Raw genomic sequence first — 21,084 nt, forward strand, 5'->3', positions numbered from 1 at the left:
TAACACTTTTTATGTTGCAGTTGCTGGTCCTATTGCAATTATGCCTACTTTTTGTATGTTCATCTTTCATCCCAACTCCATTCCTACTGTTCAGGAGGGTGTGGAACAATTATAAAGGCTTGGAGTGGAAAGATGACCAAACTCTTGATATTCAGAGAACTTTTAGACATCCAAGAAGGCCTCGTGGCCAAGAGGAAAGAGCATTAGTTCTGGGATCAGATATACATGGGTTAAGGTGTCCCATCTCCTTCAAATTGCTCATCTCCTTTTCCTCACTTGCAAACTGTGGTCACAATTGAACTTCCTACATAGGGAATAATAATTAAAGGAGAGAATGTATTGAATTGGCCAAAAAATTCATTCAGGCCCAAGCAAACTTTTCAGCCAACCCAATAGATGTAGTGTTAACATACCAGCCTGCATATAGTAAGTACTAAGTAAACATCCACTCTCATCATATCCTCTGAGAAAGCCACAAACCGCTAAAAATGGTGAGGAAGATAATCACAATTAACAGCACAAATGATGATGCTCTCAAGCTGAAATAATGTTCAGTTCAATTCAGTTCAGTCACTCAGTCGTGTCTGACTCTTTGCGAGCCCATGGACTGCAGCACGCCAGGCCTCCCTGTCCTTCACCATCCCGGAGTTTGCTCAAATTCATGTTCATTGAGTCGGTGATGCCATCCACCCATCTCATCGCCTGTCATCCCCGTCTCCTCCTGCCCTCAATCTTTTTCAGCATCAGGGTCTTTTCAAATGAGTCAACTCTTGGCATCAGGTGGCCAAAGTATTGGAATTTCAGCTTCAGCATCAGTCCTTCCAATGAACATTCAGGACTGATTTCCTTTGGGATGGACTTGTTGGATCTCCTTGCAGTCCAAGGGATTCTCAAGAGTCTTCTCCAACACCACACTTCAAAAGCATCAATACTTCGGCGCTCAGGTTTCTTTATAGTCCAACTCTCACACCCATACATGACTACTGGAAAAACCATAGCTTTGACTAGAAGGGAGTAAGCGTCTTTTAATTTCATAGCTGCAATCACCAACTGCAGTGATTTTGGAGCCCAAAAATTAAAGTCTGACACTGTTTCCCATCTGTTTGACATGAAGTGATGGGACCAGATGCCATGATCTTAGTTTTCTGAACGTTGAGCCTTAAGCCAACTTTCTCACTCTCCTCTTTCACTTTCATCAAAAGGCTCTTTAGTTCTTCTTCCCTTCTGCCATAAGGTGGTGTCATCTGCATATCTGAGGTTACGGATATTTCTCCCAGCAATCTTGATTCCAGCTTGTGCTTATTCCAGCCCAACGTTTCTCATGATGTACTCTGCATATAAGTTAAATAAGCAGGGTGACAATATACAGCCTTGACGGACTCCTTTTCCTATTTGGAACTAGTCTGTTGTTCTATGTCCAGTTCTAACTGTTGCTTCCTGATCTGCATACAGGTTTCTCAAGAGACAGGTCAGATGGTCTGGTATTCCCATCTCTTTAAGAATTTTCCATAGTTTATTGTGATCCACACAGTCAAATGCTTTGGCAGAGTCAACAAAGCAGAAATAGATGTTTTTCTGGAACTCTCTTGCTTTTTTGATGATCCAGTGGATGTTTGGAATTTGATCTCTGGCTCCTCTGCCTTTTCTAAAACCAGCTTGAACATCTGATAGTTCATAGTTCACATATTGTTGAAGACTGCTTGGAGAATTTTGAGCATTACTTTACTAGCGTGTGAGATGAGTGGAATTGTGTGGTAGTTTGAGCATTCTTTGGCATTGCCTTTCTTTGGGATTGGAATGAAAACTGACCTTTTCCAGTCCTGTGGCCACTGCCGAGTTTTCCAAATTTGATGGCATATTGAGTCCAGCATTTTAACAACATCATCTTTTAGGATTTGGAATAGCTCAACTGGAATTCCATCACCTCCACTAGCTTTGTTCATAGTGATGCTTCCTAAGGCCCACTTGACTTCACATTCCAGGATGTCTGGCTCTAGGTGAGTGATCACACCATCATGATTATCTGGATTGTGAAGATCTTTTTTGTATAGTTCTGTGTATTCTTACCACCTCTTCTTAATATCTTCTGCTTCTGTTAGGCCCATAACATTTCTGTCCTTTATTGTGCCCATCTTTGCATGAAATATTCCCTTGGTATCTCAAGTTTTCTTGAAGAGATCTCTAGTCTTTCCCATTCTATTGTTTTCCTCTATTTCTTTGCATTGATCACTGAGGAAGGTTTTCTTATCTCTCCTTGCTATTCTTTGGAACTCTGCATTCAAAATGTGCATGGCTTAATTTAAGAACATTTAGCTTCACAATAAACTGTGAAACATAGCTTTCATTCTATAAATGAAAAGAATTTCCAGATCTAAAATGCTTCTGTTATGAGTAGTCTCTCCGTATTTGCTTACCTGGGTCTAAGTTTGAGGTATTTTTAAAATATTATTTAGTTAAGGATATGTGACGAATGCAGAAGTAGTGAGAACATTGAAAGTGGTGGAAATAAAAGTGGAGAATTTTTATGTGAGAAAGTGAATAAAAATGATGAATGTCTTATGGTTTATTTGCCATGACTCTTTCAATAGTAGGAACATTCTGGAGGACAAAATGTGAATCTGTTGTGTTTGAAAAGTGTTATCAATATGCATCAACTATATATATCAAAAGAAGAGGAGGGTGATCGTCAGACCCTGGGCTGGACTGGGTCTAATAGGATGCATGGTAAACAAAGAGAGCCAACCCATGCCCTTGTGGTGTTACAATAGGGTGGAAGAAACAAATGTTCCACAAAGAGCCACTCAAAGGTCAGATATGCTTAATGAAACCTGTATGTTGGGATATGTCTGAAATGCTCTGCAGATTGCAAGGACAAAATAGCAGTTCCCTGCTTTCTTCTTTGGTACTTACTCCTTTACACAGAGCCCTGATAAGGGCTAAGGAGGCTGTCTGCACACTTCATGGACCAGGAAGCCAGCAAAAGTGATGGTGGATGTGGAGGAGGTCAGATAGAGAGAAGTGAACCGGGCCAGGATGTGGTTTGAAGGGAAACTTTCGAAGACTATGATGGCTTGGTCTGGAGGTGTTAGATGGTCGAAGACAATTTCTAGACTCTTATTTCACAACTGGGTGACAGAAGTTTCAATTTACAGAACCAAGGAGGCCTGCAGAGATAGATATTTGAAAGATAGGAGTCACATTTTGAATTTTTAAATTTTTAGATGCTTGTTACCCATATAATTGTAGATATCAGGGGTCCCCTCTTCACAAGGGCTGTTCATGCTGTCAACCACCACTTAATATTGTAATGCAAACTTTGAAACAGATAATATACATATCAAGCCCTCTATTCAGAAAAAGAAGCTGGAGATCAAATAAAAAGACCTTTAACCAGACATATTGGAGCTTTTATTCCATTGTTATTAACTGTGTGACATCTGAAGGAAAACTGGGAAAATCCTTTTGTGCTTCAAGCTTCACTAAAATCTAGGAATAATTCCCACATCATCAAGTGATTTTGAGAATGAAAAGAGAGAAATTGTTTTATCACCAGACACTATAATTTCCCTGTTCACTTTTCCATTTCTCTTTCTTTCCTCTATTGCCCTGTTACTTGGTGATAGAACCGGAGTAACTTATCATCAGATGTGTAATGAAAGATTGTTGAAATTGTGTGGGAATGCTAAAAAATTATTTGCCTTACCCCAAGTTCCTGACCATTTCAGATAGAGACAGATGATAGATAGATTAGACAGATAGATAGAATTATATAGATCTATATATCTAAGAGATATAGATATATCAAGTGTCCTCATCTTATTTTCCAACAACACGATGATCTAAACATTTTCTAGCTCCCTGTAATTGTGATCTCCACTCTCCTGCTGTTTCGTGTTCTTTCTCTTCATCTGAGCATCTGAGGCAGAGGCAGTATCTGTATTCTTTCTCACCTGTCTCCAGTCTGCAGCCTTCTCCTTTACCCACTGCTGCCCATCCTTGCACAGAACACAATTAAAGGACTTCAGAAGGCAGCTGGAGCTCAGCCTTCATGAGAGACAACACGTACCTTAGACAGCTTGGAAATGCTTGTCAATCAATATGCTCCGGGCAGGGGTCACTCAGAGGGTACCTAGACCCTTTTGAGTTCTCCAGGAGCTGACCTCGTCGTGTTGACCCAAAGCTGAGCAGACACCAGGAGGAGCAGGAGGGAAATGGAAAGCCAGAAGAGAAGGCTTCCATTAAGCTGTGATGGGAAGTGAGAGCGGATCAGGAAATGTTGATTCCCAAAGCGGCTCTGGCGTTTGGCAAGATTGCTACGAAACGGGAGTGAGGAGAGGGGACCTTTCTGAGTTTTTCTCCTCTACGCTTTCTGCAAATACCTTCCTCACAGCCCTTATTCATTTTCCCATCCGTTTGTTCAGCAAATGTGCATGGAGATAAATGTGTATGGGCATAAACATCACCCTCAATACTACTGACATACTCTACGGGACTGCGCACCATGGCATACATACAACAATAGTGCCTGCCTGGCTTGCAGTAAACTTCCCATAAATGAGGATTTATTGGTGTGATTACTAAAGAAGCCTATGAACTTATGAATGAATGGAAGGATGGATCAATAGATGAATGAATCAATGAGTGAATGAAAAGGAAAGGAAGGATGCTCAGCCCAGCCTATGAGATTGTGTACGGAATAGGAATGAGGTGAACTAGAAAAAAGAAAGATAAGCTTTCTCGCTCAAGCTGTGTTGGTGTAATTAATTTTATTGGCTCCTGCCTTCTCAGAGTTCACACTTCATTTGGAGAGAGTGTGTCACCATCATTTCTGAATCCCCAACACGTACTACGGGGCTCTGCAGGGAGTGAGAAGGAAGGGGGTACATGCCCTGATAAGGAGATGCGGGTTAGAATCCCAGGTCTGCCACACACTGCCTGTGAGAGCTCAGGCTGGTCCCTGGAGCTCTGGGTTCTTGGTTTTCTCCTTCACATAATAAAGGTCATGAGAGCCTCTCTCAGAGTATCTCACAGAATGGTCACAGAGCCCAGAAGGGGACAAAATATATGTCCCAATAAGTTTTCAACTATCAACCACTATTTAGAGGCAAACTTGTTCAAAAGACATCAGCAGGCTCAGGAGTGAAATGACAGAAAAGAAGCCCAACACCACTCGTGATACAACAATGAATCAGCAGCCACAGGGCTAGAGAATTTTCAGAGAAAATAACCTGATTCTCAGAGTAGGAGCTTAGGAAGGCTGTTCTCTGGTGCATCCCTTAAGTACCATCCATCTTCCATTACTTATGACTCCTGCGGGCCTCAGAGGTTCTCTGAGACACCATGCATGGACTGGGGTTGGCTGGTAGCAGCAGAAACACCAGGCATGGCTTTATTTTTTAATTTTCCAAATTTTTATTAAATGTTTCTGAAGCTTTGAAAAAAAGTAGATGATTGGGCTTCCCTTGTGGAGGCCCTAATTCCATGTCTCTAGAGAGGCTGTGACTGTCTACTGAAAAAAGGCCCTCAATGAGCAGTCACGGTGGGGACCCCTGTCCTGCTAACCACTGTGTTGCCCTACCCCTACGTGCTCTACTGCTGGGAAGATGTTGCCATGAGACCTGCTTAGGTTTGTGAGACAGTGGCCTGGGCAGTAGGAGCAAGGAGCCCCTCACAGGTAGACCTGCACGTTCTGTGAGGTTAGCTGGAACTCTAAATCTTGGGTTGAGGTCTGGCTATCCTCTCTCCAGCCTTGAGAGATGTTAGTGTCTCCTCACCCTGGCTGGGTCAGAGTTTACTCCCGGTTCCCAGAATGAGTGAACTGTCAGGGGATCTCCCAAGCGAACACTCTATTGCCTTGAATCGCAACTGCCCATATGTTTTGGGAATTCAAGCCCCCTCTCATCCCTCCTCAAGTCCAGACCAGTTTAGCTCTAGTTAAACCGCTAGTGGCTATAACCACTAGCTACTGAGCAAGGTCCTTTATACAAGCCCACAAAGGAGGCTGGCTTTGCTATCTTCACTGAAGGTGTCGAGACAGAGGCTAACACCATTTTGTGTGTCCCAGGCAGCTAGGAGCTGAGTTCCTCTCTACTTGCCTCCAACCCTTACCTCCTAACCCCTCTGCTGAATTCTGCAATGATGCCGGCACCTTTCTAGGGGCTGCCATATCCTGGTGAGTAAGGTAGAAACAATCCCCACTTTCTAGAAAATGAACATTAATTCAGAGAGAAAAAAGGAGTAATATTTCAGAAATCGTTGTTGCTGTTCAGTCACTCAGTCATGTCCAAGTCTTTGCAACCCCATGCACTGCAGCAATCCAGGCTTCCCTGTCCTCCACTATTTCCCAAAACTTGCTCGAATTCATGTCCATGGAATTGGTGATGGTATCTAAATGACTCTAACTGACAGAGGATGAGATGGTTAGGTAGCATCTCAGAAATAGATACTTGCAAACTCCATGAAGTCCAGGGATGATGTATAAGAGGGGGCATTGATGTCATCTGAGTTAGAATGTTATCTTGCGTTGAAATCCAAAGGACACTTGGAAAACAAAGCAAAGAGTGAAAAAAATAAACAAACTTCCCACCTGGAGGAACCACGTGAAGACTTTGAATTTGAAAGGATAATGGCCTTTTCGAGGAAATGAAGGTCAGGAAGGCCTGAGTTAGAGAGGAAGCTTGTAGTCAACCTGCAAAGGCCGACAAAAGATAAGCCATGCGGTCCATGTGGTCTTTGCTCTGAGAACAAGGAGATGCTGAAAGTGTCGGGCATGGAAGTGAAGTGGTAGTTGCTCAGTCATGTCTGACTTTTTTGCAACCCCAGAGCCTGGGGCTTGCCAGGCTCTTCTGTCCATGGAATTCTCCAGGCAAGAATACTGGAGTGGGTTGCCAGTGGGATGAACATAAACTGATACATTTTAGAGTATCCGTAGGCTGCTTTCTGGAAACAGACTGGAGAGGGACAAGAAAGAGAAAATGTGAAAAGTCCCTAAGAGGCCTCTCCAAGTGGCAGATGGTGCTGAAGTCCACCTTATTGTCCACTAAACCTCATGCCCAACATCAGCGTCTACAGAAGCAGAGGCTGCAACAGGGATTCATGTGTGAGTGACTTATGGAACACCTGCCAGCAGGAGCATCCTGCAGGGGGAAAACACCAGGAGGGGCTGGAGAGTTATGAGAAGGTTTTCCTGACCCTGCAGGAAGCTCCTGGGCCTGAGTGGCACAGAGACTGTTTAATGCAGAGGCATGGAGCTGAGTCAGCAATTCAGATGCCCTTGAGGGTGAGAGTGAACAATCCCTCTTCTCAGGCATCACCAGGCCAGGGGGCTCCAGTTGGTGAAAAGCAATCTTCCTGAAAAGGGTGCAAATCTTAACAGTCAACCCCAGCAGCAGAGGAGGGGTGTGCCAGTCCAGCAAAGGGGACCTAGTGGGGACACCAGTATCATCTGCTGCCCTCCACCCGTAGACCCAGGTGGTCATATTGTTTGAATAAGTGAGTCAATATAAAACAAACTTATGGTTACCAGGGGATAAGAGAGGAGAGGAGGGGTAAATTGGGAGACTGGGACTGATACATACATACTATTATATACATATGTAATTAGGATCAATGGTATGGCATAGTGAACTCTACTCAATACTCTGTAGTGACCTATATGGGAAAGGAATCTAACGAAGAGTGGATTTACGCATATGAAATGGCCACCCACTCCAGTATTCTTGCCTGAAAAATTCCCTGGACAGAGGCTTCAGTCTATGGGGTCGCAAAGAGTCAGACAAGACTGAAAAACTGAGCATAACTAACTCACTTTGCTGCACACCCAAAACAAGCACAACGTTGTAAATCAACTATATTCCAATGAAAATTAATCTTAAAAATATTGTGTGTGGTTTAGTCACGAAGTCATATCTGATTCTTGTGAAAGGATTCTTATTTCGCCCAGGCTCTGAAGGTCAGAACACCGGACACTCACAGGCCTTTGGCTACAAGGCCAGGCTTGGGAAGTGTGTGTGATGAGCTTCATCTTCTACATAAAGGAGGTATTTGTGCTCCAATGTCTGGGGCTGAGTCTAGGTCCACAGTCCTGGGGCTGAAAACTCACAGCTCTCACCAGTAAAACAGACCCATTCTCTGCGATTGTCAACCTTCCAGCCAACCATGGAGAGGAGGAAAAATAAAGTTTAAACCCTTGGAAGAGGAAGGCACAGCTGACCTGGCCATGCCTCTGACATTAGGTGATGTTTATCCAGCATAAGTAAACTGGAAACCAGGAAAGCTGGGTTCTAGAGCTAGTTCTATGAAAGAAAGTGGGCAAAAAGCTCTCCCTGCCTGTGGTGCAGGCGAGGAAACTGAGGAACACAGAGGTAGAAAAAGCCTCCCCAAAATCCCATAGGTAATGAGTGTCAAGACTAAGTCATTTTTGAAAGCACACACCATGAATTTGGGACATTGTTATAATGTAGTCTGAAAGCCATATTCTGAAATACTGTGCAGCCATGAAGTATGATTTCATGGAGGCATGCTGCACAAGCAACAGACACACACCCTTAGCCCACTAATGCCCCCCTCTCTTCATTCCATTAACCCTAAAGAAAATCAGTCCTGAACATTCACTGGAAAGACTGATGCTGAAGCTGAAGCTCCAGGAATTTGGCCTCCTGATGCAAAGAGCTGACTCACTGGAAAAGATCCTAATACTGAGAAAGACTGAAGACAAAAGAAAAGGGCAACAGAGGATGAGAGGGATAAATTGGAAGCTTGGGATTAACATACACAGGACTATATACAAAATAGATAACTATTGACTAAAAAGAGGCACAATGTGAGAGTTGCAAGTTAAGTTTTATTTGGGACAAAAAGGACTGAAGCCCAGGAGGCAGCCCTCAGATAGCTCTGAGAGACTGCTCCCAATAGGCAGTGGGGAAAGGTCAATATAAAAGATTTTGGTGAAGGGAAAGTTCAATACAATTAAACACTCATTTTACAAAAGGTTTTGTACTAGTCTTGAGGATCTGATGTCATCATGAAGAGATCTAGTGTTTTTCTGGATATGAGGAGATGCAAGGATTGGGATCATAAAATCTGTTCCTGAAAATGTCCAACTATATAAAGACCTGTCCCACCAGATTCCCTGGAGCACAGAGTGCCTCACTCCACCCTGAACTCCCTCAGGATGTGTTGAAGGTCAGCAGCTGCAGATGTACATCTGAAACTAACTCAACATTGTAAATCAACTCTACTCCAATAAAATATTTTTTAAAAGACATCTTGAGATTAGGGTCTAGCAAAGCACATTGGTGTTTACCTGTCCCAGCATCACTGCCTTCCCTCAGTTCTAATGCTCTGGACTATTTAAATGCGACCTAAACTACTCAGGCTCCATATTTTTCTACTTGGAGTAGGGAAGAGAGAATTCAGTTCAGTTCAGTCGCTCAGTCGTGTCCAAGTCTTTGCAACCCCATGGACTGCAGCATGCCAGTCTTACCTGTCCATCACGAACTCCTGGAGCTTGCTCAAACTCATGTCCATTGAGTCAGTGATGCCATCCAACCATCTCATCCTCTGTCGTCCCCTTCTCCCCCTGCCTTCAATCTTTCCCAGCATCAGTCTTTTCAAATGAGTCAGCTCTTTGCATCAGATGGCCAAAGTATTGGGGTTTCAGCATCAGTCCATTCAATGAATATTCAGGACTGATTTCCTTTAGGATGGACTGGTTGGATCTCCTTGCAGTCCAAGGGATTCTCAAGAGTCTTCTCCAACACCACAGTTCAAAAGCATCAATTCTTCAGCGCTCAGCTTTTTTTATAGTCCAACTCTCACATCCATACACGACTACTGGGAAAACCATAGCTTTGACTAGACAGACCTTTGTGAGGAAAGTAATGGGGAAGAGAGAAAGAGCTCCCAAATGCTGGTTGGCTGCAATCACTGGAATATTCCTGTTTCACAGGAATTCCATGTCCTAGGCAGATACCAATGTCCCAAGTTAAATGCACGCTTAACTGTGTCATACTTAACTCATCCCCATCCCCCTCTTCGCTGCTGTGCCTCTTCATCCTTCTGTCTAGACATTTGCCACCCTGATTGAGATTCAGGAGACCCATATCTCCATATTTAACACTTTCACAGCGCATTGGAATTGCTTGTTCATTTTGCTTATTTCCTCCTCTAAACTGAGAATCCCTAGAGGTCCGGACACCATTTCTTAAAGTATTAGCTCACTGTGTGCTTGACATTTAAATATAACACTATCTAAAATTCACTGAGTGTTTACATCACGTGGGCACCATCTTCTTCAGTCCTGTGTATACCATGAAGTATTGAGCCCAGGTGGCTCAGCAGTAAAGAATCTGCCTGCCACGCAGGAGACCAGGGTTTGATCCCGGGGTTGGGAAGATCCCCTGGAGAAGGGCATGGCAACTCACTCGAGTATTCTTGCCTGGAGATTCCCATGGACAGAGAAGGCTGGCAGGCTACAGTCCATAGGGTCACAAAGAGTCAGATATGACTGAAGCAGCTTAGCACACATGCATACAATGAGCTAGATTCTGGTACTACACCTGATTTGCAGACAAGAAGCCAGAGCTTTAAAAGTGTGTACTGACCTTTCCTAAGTCCATACAGTGACAAGGTCAGCAGCTGAAATTTGAATTAGGCAATTAGACGCCAGAATTCTTACACTCACCATTGTATTATGTATTTCTGAAAATTCAGAGAGGGATTTTTTTTTTAAGTCATCAGCTCATTAAACCAATTATTGAGCTAATTAAGGAGGATCCATTCTTCAGAATGAAAACTGTATATAGTGTAGATTTTTAATAATATTTTAAGAATTTATTGAGGTGTGTGTTTGTGTGTGTGTGTGTGTGCTAAGTCACTTCAGTCATGTTCGACTCTTTGCTACCCTATGGCCTGTAGCCCACCAGGCTCCTCTGTCCATGGGATTCTCCAGGCAAGAATACTGGAGTGGGTTGCTGTGCCCTCCTCCAGGGGATCTTCCTGACCCTGGAATCCAACCCACATCTCTTATGTCTCCTGCATTGGCAGGCAGGTTCTTTACCACTAGCACCACCTGGGAAGCCCAGGGTATAAATTTCTTGGGGTAAACTTATATAATAAAAGCCATTGAATCATATGCTTAGAATAGGTGAATATCCTAGCATAGATTCTTTCAAATGTATTTGAACTGAGTTTCCCTCTACCAAACCATAACAAGGAGTTTGATACCAAACTCACGCTCTTCTTAATAAAGAAATGGTGCAAATGCAGCCAGGATAGGACACCTTTACTGTGGTGTCATCATTTGGACCAAGGGTCCTACTGGACAAGGTGAACCCAGGAATGAACAAAGTAACAAATGTCTAGCAAGAACGTGGGACTTGAAATCAGTTGACCCAAGCGTGCGTCTGAGCATCACCTCTTTTTAAGGTGAGCAGCCCCAAGCCTAGATTTCCCTAGCTTAGGATGGAAATAATACTTACTGGTTCCAGGCGGGCTGTTGCTGTTGTTCAGTTGCTCAGTTCTATCTGACTCTTTGCGACCCCATGGACTGCAGCACACCAGGCCTCCTGTCCTCCTTCATTGTCTCCCTGAGTTTTCTCAAACTCATGCCCATCGACTTAGCGATGCCATCCAACCATCTCATCCTCTGTCATCCACTTCTCCTGCTTCAGTCATTCCCAGCATCAGGGTCTTTTCCAATGAGTCAGTTCTTCGCATCAGGTGGCCAAAATATTGGAGCTTCAGCTCCAGCATCAGTCCTTTCAATGAATATTTAGGACTGATTTCCTTTACGATTGACTGGTTTGATCTCCCAGCATCAGGGTCTTTTCTAACAAGACGGCTCTTCACAACAGGCAGCCAAACAGTCTATGTGGCATTTATCAAACAAAGGGTTAGCCCTCAAAGCCATTTAAGTATCTTCTACTCCTTAAAATCTTCCAAGGCCTAGAATTTAAGGACTCAAATTTCCAAACAAAAACTTTTTTCTGGTCTCTAAGCAACCTTTGTTCCCAAACCACTTGCTTTGATGACCCAGACTGCAAATACCAAGTCCTGTTTGGCTCAGATGAGAACCATTCAACAGTGTACATTTCTCAGCATCGCAATCACAGAAATACCTGCACTAAACGGCTCAGTGCTGATCCACGGTGAAACTTTGTGGAGTGTTCAATTATCCTTAGAATTGTTCATCTCTTACCTGTGGAGCCCCAGCGTCTAATCAGGGAACAAGAGGCTGTAGTCGGGAAGCTGTTCGCTGCACATAAAGGCAGTTCAGTGAGAAGCCACGGGCTCCGGGCCTCCCCAGTGCAAAATAAGTTGTCCATTTTGAAAACCTGCATCATCCTTCTCTTGGCATTTCATTCCTAACATCTTCCTGAGAGGACAGAATGGCAGTGAATCTGATGTCACTATAGGGAATTTGAGGATGGAAAGAACTCAAGGAGTAGAAGTTCCAGGGGCTACCATCTGTGGGTCTTCACTGGATGTCGTCTGTTTCAGACACGAGCCATGTTTCTAGAAGCAAGTCTGTCTAGCAAAGCTTTATGCCCCTGACTCCAAGGAACTCTATGTGGAAAGGCCCCAATGACACTTAACCTTCTTATGCTGAGTTAGAGATTTATTCACCCATTTCCCTTTTTAAATTCAGTTTGTTTTATTGCAAAATAGTTGATTTACAATGTTGTGTTAGTTTCAGGTGTACAGCAAAGTAATTCAGTTATACATATATATGTGTGTGTGTGTGTGTGAAAATGTATACATATTCTTTTTGGATTTGTTTCCCTCCAGTGATTGTGGTTTAGTCACTAAGTCATGTCCAACACTTTTGAGGCCCCATGGACTGCAGCCTGCAAGGCTCCTCTGTCCATAGCATTTCTCAGGCAAGAATATTGGAGTGGGGTGCCATTTCCTTCTCCAGGGGATCTTTCCGACCCAGGGATTCAACCCATGTCTCCTGTATTGGCAGGTAGATTCTTCACCACTGGGCTGCCAGGGAAGCCCTCTTTTCCCTTATAGGTTATTACGAATATTGAATATAGCTCCCTCTGCCATACTGTAGGTCCTTGTTGGTTATCTATTTTGTATATGGTAGTGTTTATATAATCCATCCATTTCTTATTCCACAAATGTTTAATGAATATCAGTTATCTGCCAGTAACCAGACAGGAATTAGAAACCAAATGAGATCCAGTCCCCACCCTGAAAATCTCCCTAACTCAGATGCATTGCTACTCTTCGGCCCTTTCCAGAAAGAGGTTCATATTCTCTCACCCAGGACAGATAGACAAGGAGGTTAGTGCTTATAACCTGAAATGCAGAACATGATGAGGAAAAAAACACAGACCATGAGGTCCAGGAGAGAGACCGCCTAACAGGGCAGGCGGGCAAGCTCAACTGGATCTTGGTTTTGAAAGATTTGAAAGTAAGAATCAGCCAGCTGCCTTACAATCTGGGCAGCAGAAACTCCATGGGTATGAGATGCAATATTCCATGGGTGGGGGCATGGCGCCTTTAAGGGAAAATGAAGGGAGGCAGACCCTGAGGTTAGAGAGTGCCCCACCAAGTAGCTCCGGATGTAATCAGCGAGGATCCTGAAACAGTTAAGTTAGCGTCTAAGTGAGGTGATTCTGTAATACCTGGGTTTCTGGCATCAATGTTAACATGGATACTCTGGGTACAAAACCCCACTGAATAGGATAAAACCATTGCCCCCCCCCCAAAAGGTTCAGATGCCCAGTAAAATGGTGCCCTCAGGAATGGAGGTAGCTCTGGCTTGTGTGGGTTGAATGTACAGTTCCCACTTCTGAACTTTAAGTCTCTCATTTTTACAGTGAGGACCTATGAGCTCTAAGGGATGGGGGGTGGATTCAAGGAGATTGATACAAGTTTCCCTTTATCTTGATATATAGAATTTCCCTCATAGCTTGGATGTCCAAGGGGTAAGAAGGTGTGTCCAGGCTATAGATTTCCCACATTCTTTTTTGCAAAGTAAACCAGGGCTTGTTATCTAGGTGCCTTCTTTCTATGCCACTTAGAACCCCTCAGTGAATGCTAAGACAGAGCACTGTGGAAAGAATCCTGGGCCTTGAGTCTAAGAGGAATCAGTTTGGGTGGCCCTGCCACTCCTCACTAGGGGACAGGGTGTTCCATGCCTCTTGGCCTCAGTTTCTGCATCTGCAAAATGGGGACAAGAACACCAGTCCTCTTAGGAGGAGAACACTTCAGTGTCTGTCTCCCTTCATTTTCCCATTAAGGCATCATATTCTTCACCCATGGAATGTTGCATCTCATACCCATAGAGTCATCTTAAAGGACTCCCTGAGCTGTCATTGTTCAGCCACTAAGTTGTATCTGACTCTTTGTAATACCATTGACTGCAGCATGTCAGGCTTCCCTGTTCTTCACTATCTCCTGGAGCTTGCTCAAATTCACGTCCATTGAGTCAGTGATGCTATGTAACCATCTCATCCTCTGCCACCCCCTTCTCCTCCTGCTTTCAGTCTTTCCCAGCATGAGGGTCTTTTCTAATGAGTTGTCTCTTTGCACCAGGTGGACAAAGTATTGAAGCTTCAGCTTCAGCATCAGTCCTTCCAGTGAATATTCAGGGCTCTTTTTATTTTTTTGTGCTTTGACTTTTTGTAGAGTACTTTTTAATACTGAAGAAATCTAGTCCAACCCATTTATAGTGCTGGCTGTCCTCTTTCCTTTCATTTTTATTTCTTTCCTTTTCTTTCTTTTCTTTTCCCATTATACTCCTTACCCTCATCTCTCTTTCTCTCTCTCACACACACATCTGTGTTTCCTGCAGAAATGAACCCAATTTTAATTAATTAGTGAGGTCACAGTCACACAGAGAGCAGCCAAGGTACTCTGAGAAGGATAGCAACCCATAATGTTGAATTTTATTCCAACGAGGTGTTGACCACATCATTATTACCTAGACATGGTCCTAAAGGTGCCATCTGTCTAGCCTTGATACCTATCCCTGGTTTGCTGGCAGCAGCCTGAGGACTCTGACTGGTTAGAAAACGCAAAGCTTCTAAAAACAGAGGGAGTTCATTTTCCTAACAGGTGATGACTATGCTTAACTCTAATTTAGCATGAAAGGCTGGGCGATTGCTTTCAGAGGTAGCTGGGTGTCGTTAGAATGAATTACAGCACTCGGTCCCTGGGTACCTGCCAGTACTGCCACAGAGGCTAAGCCTTTAGGGAGTTTCAGCTGTTTAGTAGAATTATCGAGTTGTGTGGCCATCACCATAAAACACTTTTACAACATTTCCATCATCCCCATTTACTATTAATCCCTGTCTCCCAACCCCCACCCTCTGCCCCAGGCAACTTCTCATCTACTTCCTGACTCTGTAGATTTACCTTTTCTGGACATTTCATGTAAATGGAATTGAACAATACGCAGTCTCTTGTTTCTGGCCTCTTTCACTTGACATGTGTTTGAAGTTCATCCAAGTTGTAGCCTGTAAAATAGTTCATTCCTTTCTATTGCTCAGTAATATTCCATTGCATGAATATATCCCATTTTGTCTATCCATCCCCTGATTCATGAGCTTTTTCAACTCAGTTTAGCTCAGTGGCTCAGTCTTGTCCAACTCTTTGCAACCCCATGGACTGCAGCATGCCAGGCTTCCCTTTGCATCACCAACTCCCAGAGTTTACTCAGACTCATGTCCATTGAGTTGGTGATGCCATAAAACTATCTCATCCTCTTCTCCTCCCACCTTCAATCTTTCCCAGCATCAAGGTCTTTTCAAATGAGTCAGTTCTTCGCATATGGTGGCAAAGTATTGGAGTTTCAGCTTCAGCATCAGTCCTTCCAAAGATTATTCAGGACTGATTTCCTTTAGGATGGACTGGTTGGATCTCCTTGCTGTCCAAGGGACTCTCAAGAGTCTTCTCCAACACCACAGTTCAAAAGCTTCAATTCTTTGGTGCTCAGCTTTCTTTATAGTCCAACTTTCACATCCGTACATGAGCTTTTAGGTTTGTTTTATTTTTTTTCATTTTTGACTCTTATGAAAAATACTGCTGAGAACATTTGTGTGCAAGCTTTGTACAGATACTCAAGCATGGAATTGTTGAGACATATTATAAATTTGGTTTAAATGTTTTAGAAACTGTCTTGAGAGTCTTGATTCTTTTGAATAAACCTGTTTACTTTTCCCTTCACAACTAAAAAGCTAGTGATTTCACCATGAGGAACACACCCAGCTCATACTCTCTCTCTCTGCTCACCCCACTCCTTACAGCCTAGGATTAAAAACAAAAACAAAAAGCCATTCTTTATCTCCTGGTTAGATACTTAGTGGAAGAGATGTGAAGGGTTTGAACCACAAAATGAGCCTGCCAGAGAAGTATGAAATTAGTTTTTCTCTCTCTCGTTTCTTCTGCCTACATGGTGCAGGGAAAAAAACAAAAACACATTAGAAGGTACTGAGAAATCAAACCTTCCACTTCAAAAGGTTGACGTGGTTCCTGAATCACTAGCTAGAGTCTTTATTTGTAATGCTCTGAGCACACCATTAACTGTTATCTAATTAGAATTTAATTTACTGGAGAGTTGTAGGTACCTACCAAGTGCCTAGCATAGAAATTACTTCTCTCATTTCCAATGAGCAGCCTCCTCACTTCAACAGGTTGTGGTCCCACCAATGGGAAGCCCATACCTTGTAATTTCTTTGTTATCAGGTTGCAGATCACAAGGGAATTTTGAATCTTTTCTCCTGTTTTTTTCCCAAGTCTGTTGACAAAGATATTTTGGGTGGAAAAAAGAAAAGGATATTTGAACTAAGATCTACCCTGAGTTTGTAGCTCCTCCAGCTATGAAATAATAGATGCTGGGGCACTGCTCCAGAAGTACAGCAAGACAAGTATTGAAGTCATCAGTGTGTTAGGAAGGGGATACAAAAGCCAACTGATTTACATTCACTCTGGAAGAGCAGAGGGGAGGAAGGCAGCATGATTCTACGGGATTTTGTTCCCTTTGTGTTCCTACATTTGAAAGGAGAATAGAATTAACTTTTACTGGGCACCCAGCTTCACATCCCATCCGCCAAGGCATTATTATTGTTCCCACTGTCGACATGAGAAACATGTGACTCAGAACAGTAAAATCAATGCCTCAGGCTGAAACCCAGGGTCTAATCACAGACGTAAACGTGCCAGCTATTTCTGGCACCTAAATGGAACTCCTTCTGCCTTTAGGACACTGTAAATGAGCGATGGTTCAGAGTGGGTTAGCCAGTGGCGTTCCGGTAAATTTTAATAAATGTTTGTCGTACAACTCCCTGGGTGGGGGGAAATGTATGCTTATATAAGTACACAAGTTTGTTACAAATTTGAGTGATATGAACATCTATCACATACCATTTACAAAGAATAATGAAATATACAGTGTTCTTTATCAGCCGTCCCATATAGCCAGTTGATTCTCACAGAATGATTTTATCGATTTTTGCTAAACTCATAGCCTTAGCCCACCTCTGGTTGCAATTGACAAGGGACGACAGCTCTGACATCAATATTGATTCATATTTTCCTTTCCACGAATGAGTAAAACAGAAGTGAAACCACAGAGAAGAATGCCAGAACTTCACTGGTGTGTCAGCGACGTGAACAACCTCTTTGCTGAATCTGAAAGTAGTCTTCAATACTGGAAAATACCTTCTCAGTCTTTGTGCTATTCACAGTGGCACAACTCGAGACATGACTCACTTTTAAATTAAACCTGCTTTACTAACATTTCTTCCATCATTAAATCAGACTCTGATCTGTAGCATGTGCCAATGTCTGCGGTGTGAGTGCTCCTAGTGTGGCCGAAGTCAGTGCCAATGTGAAGTCATGAAGTGCACTGTGGTACATTTCCATCATACATCAGCATATGTGCATACATACGTCATACAGGTATGACAGACAAAAATAGCACCAAGGCCACAGGTAACAGTCAACTATGGTAAAATAAGTAGGAAGTGATGCATGGCACAGTGGTAAAGAATCTGCCTGCCAGTGCAGGAGATGCAGGCTTGATCCCTGGATCGGGAAAGATCCCCTGGAGGAGAGCATGGCAACCCACTTCAGTATTTACCCAGGGAAGACGGCCCCCCTCCCCACTCCCATGCAGGTCCAATGTTGCAGGCATTACTGATCTTTTGTTTAAAGTGAAACAGAACACCATTCCAGGTTCGATGCATGAGACAAATGCTCAGGGCTGGGGCAATGGGATGACCCAGAGGGATGGGATGGGGAGGGATGTGGGAGGGGGGTTCAGGATGGGGAACACATGTAAACCCATGGCTGATTCATGTCAATGTATGGCAAAAACCACTACAATATTGTAAAGTAATTAGCTCCCAACAAAAATAAATAAATTTATTTAAAAAATAAATAAGTAAAGACTCAGGGCTTTCTCTGAACACTGAGAGTTACTTGTTGACCTTGGGAAAGTTGTTTGACCTTGAGACTCATTCCTTTCATTGTAAAGTGGGGATGATCATACTTTCATCATGGTATCACTGTGAGGACTGATAAAGCGACCAGAACAGAGACAAGACAGCACACCTGCTCAGTAACTCGGAGTTTGCAGCCCAGTCTGCCCCTCGCTGTGTCCTGGGGCTCTATACCTGAGTAGGTGCACAGAGAGCTACACTGGTGGCCGTTCACTCTTCCCATCTCTGTCATTATCATTTCCAATTTCTGTGCCCAGAGCTAACTGACCACATGACCTTTCTGACTAGGAGAATGCATACACATAAAAAGCAGTAGTAACAATGCTTTTCATGTATTAACTCATTTGATTCTCCTGACAGTTCTATGAAGGAAGAGTTTTTCTTTGCTCCATTTTGCAGATGGGGAAAATGAAGTCCAGAGGGAACAGGTCACTTACCCAAAGTCACATTACACCTTTCCTACTTGATTGCATGGCCTCTAGTTACAAGGCAGATTCTGGTTCTGTCGGGTCGGGGTGGTATCTGGGATTCTGCATTTCTAGCCAGATCTTGGGAAAAGCTGCTGGTCCAGGAACCACACTTTGAGTGAGGAAGAACTGGATTGCTAGGCTAAAAAGCAGACAATGCCACTTGCATGCATGCATGCTCAGTAGCTCAGGCATGTCCAACTCTTTGCAACTCCATGGACTATAGCCTGCCAGGCTCCTCTGTCCATGAAATTGTCCAGGCAAGAATAGTAGAGTGAGTTGCCACTTCCTACTCCAGGGGATCTTCCTCACTGAGGGATCGAACCTGAGTCTTTTGCGTCTCCTGCATTGGCAGGCAGATTTTTTACCAGTGAGCCACCAAGGAAGCTTCAGTCAATGCCACTTAGCTGCTTCCAAAGCTCATGTTCTCTTCTCCCAAGATCGTCAATCTTCTGGAAAGTAAGAACTCTGTACCAAGCAGGAGTCTTCTGATGGGGACACCACAGTATCAGAAATGTCTGCAGAACAAGAAACACGACACAGCTCCAGGACCCTATATGAATAACCTTCACATACCCAGGGCACCTGGCTTTTTCATAATGATCATGTTTACCATTATTCAAGTCACTCATCAATGGGCTACACACCATACACCCAGAATGACTCAGTTCAGTTCAGTTCAGTCACTCAGTCATGTCCAACTCTTAGGGATCCCATGGACTGCAGCAGCCTCCCTGTCCATCACCAACTCCCAGAGCTTACTGAAACTCACGTCCATCGAGTCGGCGAGGCCATCCAACCATCTCATCCTCTGTCGTCCCCTTCTCCTCCCACCTTCAGTCTTTCCCAGCATCAGGGTCTTTTCAAATGAGTCAGTTCTACTAATGCTCCCCAAAAATTCCCTACCACCAGACCCCTGCCAACATCTCACTGAGACATTGGCTGGGAAGAAATTTAATCACTGAATCCATTGACATTTGAGCCAAAAGAACCTTAGTACTCAACTAATCTGAGTTCTTACTCTGTATCTGGAGAAATTAAGGTCCAGAAATGGCAAGCACTCCATGAGGAAGAGGCTAGGTGAGCACCCTAGACTCACCCTGTCACTCTCCAGCCCGTGTGGCAGTCTCTAGCCAGGGAGGGTGGCCTGGGCATTCAGGGCACATGGTCAGCCCCTGGTCTCTGCTTCCTCTGGAGTCCTACGTGCAGCTTGGTCTGACAGAATATCTCCAGCAGGCTGTCGCAGACAAAGTCAAATAGATAAACAATGTGAGACAGAACAGAGGAAATCACAAAATGCAGGAAAACTTGCTTTTTTAATGGTTTCCAAAGAACCAGCATTGAAGAGAGATGAATCCTATGGGCAGAGTTGGGAGAGGTGATGCAGAATGTTACGGAGTTTTAAGCATTGTTACTCGAGTAATAACACTCCCCTGATCTCTGACTCCCACTATTCCTGGGGCCCCAGGGTCCCAGGTAGCATCAATTCCTGTCCAGGTTACTGCAATAACTTCCCCAAAGGTCTCTCAGCTTCTACCTTATTCACCAAGGATAAAACTATTCTCCACACAGCAGTCAGGGAGATCCTACAGGAACATGACTGATGTCACCGTGTTCCTTTGTCAGAGACCCCGCCATGGCTTCCCGTTTATTCAAAGCCTAAGTCCCACCCTCTCAATGACATCATGTCTCACCCTGTCTGCCCTCATGCTCCCAAAAGCACTTAGATGGTCTTCTCAACCCATCCCCACACTCAGTCCAATTCAACCATGCTGACCGCCTCACCTTGACCCCACCCCCCAGCCAGGATTCTGCCTTCGGGCTCTCTCCCCATCCATCCTGGGGCTGGATGCTCTTCCCACAGACTCCCCACAACTGACACTTGCAGTGCCTTGTCCTTGCTCACACCTCCTCATGGAAGCCCACCTTGACCACCTCATGGAAAGTCACACCTGTCTGCACATCTTTCTGTGTGTGGTGATTGTCGGCTTTCTCTCCCCTAAGGGCAAAGCTCTTTTTCTGTGTTGTTCCATGGGAGTGAGGTATCTTTATTCTGTTCACTGATATCTCCCAACCCCAAGGACAAGCCCAGCCTGGATACTTAGAGCTGTGTGGCCATGAGCAATGTATTTGGCCTCTCTGGGCTTCTTTTGTCCCAT

At 43.9% G+C, this 21,084-nt stretch overlaps 1 protein-coding gene and 1 long non-coding RNA gene across 5 annotated transcripts in view; one reads left to right on the forward strand and one right to left on the reverse strand.

Annotated features, from left to right (window-relative positions):
* Positions 1-12,403, reverse strand: part of LOC145505558 (uncharacterized) — a 45,370-nt gene extending 32,967 nt beyond the window's left edge. The window contains exon 1 of the long non-coding RNA XR_014053127.1: positions 11,481-12,403. This is a non-coding gene — a long non-coding RNA (uncharacterized LOC145505558). The remainder of the gene's footprint in view (positions 1-11,480) is intronic.
* Positions 1-21,084, forward strand: part of CLNK (cytokine dependent hematopoietic cell linker) — a 200,062-nt gene that overhangs the window by 54,879 nt on the left and 124,099 nt on the right. The window lies entirely within an intron of this gene.

The sequence above is a fragment of the Giraffa tippelskirchi genome, chromosome 1, assembly GCF_054371585.1.
Source record: "Giraffa tippelskirchi isolate mGirTip1 chromosome 1, T2T-mGirTip1v1.2.pri, whole genome shotgun sequence".
Taxonomy (NCBI): domain Eukaryota; kingdom Metazoa; phylum Chordata; class Mammalia; order Artiodactyla; family Giraffidae; genus Giraffa; species Giraffa tippelskirchi.